Source organism: Cebus imitator, unplaced genomic scaffold, assembly GCF_001604975.1.
Source record: "Cebus imitator isolate Cc_AM_T3 unplaced genomic scaffold, Cebus_imitator-1.0 Scaffold76, whole genome shotgun sequence".
Taxonomy (NCBI): domain Eukaryota; kingdom Metazoa; phylum Chordata; class Mammalia; order Primates; family Cebidae; genus Cebus; species Cebus imitator.
In genome coordinates, this window is record NW_016107391.1 from 2,150,878 (window position 1) to 2,152,817 (window position 1,940).

General features: G+C 43.7%; 1 non-coding gene across 1 annotated transcript; it reads left to right on the forward strand.

Annotated features, from left to right (window-relative positions):
* Nucleotides 1-924: 924 nt before the first annotated feature.
* Nucleotides 925-1,088, forward strand: LOC119471864. The gene has a single exon (XR_005200956.1). It is a non-coding gene; the product is annotated as a U1 spliceosomal RNA (small nuclear RNA).
* Nucleotides 1,089-1,940: the final 852 nt, after the last annotated feature.

A 1,940-nucleotide genomic window follows, 5' to 3' on the forward strand; every position in this document is an offset into this window, starting at 1 on the left:
GGTGGCTTATGCCTATAATTCCAGCATTTTGGGAGGCCAAGGTGGGCAGATCACTTGAGGACAGGTGCTTGAGACCAACCTGGCCAACATGGCAAAATCCATCTCTACTAAAAATATAAAAATTAGCTGGTTGTGGTGGTGCATGCCTGTAATCCCTGCTACTTGGGAGGCTGAAGCATAAGAATGCTTTGACCCCAGGAGGCAGTTTGCAGTGAGCTGAGATTAAGCCATTGTACTCCAGCCTAGGTGACAGAGGGAAACTCTGTCTCTAAAAAACAAAAAATGCAAAAAAATTAGCCAGGCTGGTGGCACGTACCTGTGTTCCCAGCTACTCTTGGGGGCTGAGGCAGGAGGATTGCTTGAGCCTGGGAGGCAGAGGTTGCAGTCAGCCAAGATTCTGCCACTGCACTTTAGCCTGGGTGATAAACTAAGATCCTGTCTGAAAAAAAAAAAAAAAAACGTGCAAAGGACATGAATAGACATTTTTCCATGACCAATAATCACAGAAAAAGATGTTCAACAACATTAATCATTAAAGAACTACAAATCAAAACTATTTGGGTGCGGTGGCTCACACCTGTAATCCCAGGACTTTGGGAGGCCGAGGTGGGCAGATCACCTGAGGTTGGGAGTTTGAGACCGGCCTGACCAACATGGAGAAAGCCCGTCTCTACTAAAAATACAAAAAATTAGCCAGACGTGGTGGCGCATGCCTGTAAACCCAGCTACTCTGAAGGCTGAGGCAGGAGAATCGCTTGAACCTGGGAGGTGGACGTTGCAGTGAGCCGAGATCTTGCCATTGCACTCCAGCCTGGACAACAAGAGCAAAACTGCATCTCAAAAAAACAAAAACAAAAGCAAAAAACACATAATGAGATATCACTTCATACCCATTAGGATGGCTGCTATCAAAAGCTCAAAATAATACTTACCTGGCAGGGGAGATACCACGATCACGAAGGTGGTTTTCCCAGGGCGAGGCTTATCCCTTGCACTCCGGGTGTGCTGACCCCTGCGATTTCCCCAAATGTGGGAAACTCGACTGCATAATTTGTGGTAGTGGGGGACGGCGTTCGCGCTTTCCCCTGAATAAAAAAAAAAAAAAAGAAAAACTCAAAATAATAAGACTTGGCTAGGAGGTGGGGAAATTGGAACCATTGTAGACTACTGGTGAGAATGCAAAATGATACAGCTGCTATTGAAAACAGCATGGAGGTTCCTCAAAAAATTAAATATAGAATTACTGTACAACAATCTCACTTCTGGGTATTTATTCAAAAGAATTGCAATCAGGAACTTGAAGAGGTATTAGCACTCCCATGTTCCTTGCAGCACTATTTACAAGAGTTGAGATTTAGAAACTCTTCATTCAGGGATGAATGAAACAAAAATGTGGCGCCTACACACAATGGAATGTTATTCAGCTTTAAAAAATGAGGAAATTCTTACACATGCTACAACATGGATGAGCCCTGAGGACATGGTGCTAAGTGAAATAAGCTAATCACAAAGGGATGAATACCGAATTATTCCACTTATATGAGGTACTTACAGTAGCCAAAATCATAGAGATGAAAATAGGCGGATGGTTGCCAGGGTATGAGGGAGGGAGAAGTGGGGAGTTATTGTTTAATGGGTTTGTTGAAACTCTATTGTTTGAGTTTCAGTTTTACGGGATAAAAAGTTACAAAGATGGATGGTAGTGATGGTTGCACTACATCACGAATGTATTTAGTACCACCAAACTGTACACTTAAAAATGATTACAATGGGCTGTGGTGGCTCACACCTGTAATCCCATCACTTTGGGAGGCCGAGGCCAGTGGATCACCTGAGGTTGGAAGTTTGAGATCAGCCCGACCAACATGGAGAAACCCTGTCTCTACTAAAAATACAAAATTAGCCTGGCATGGTGGCCCACATCTGTAATCCTAGCTACT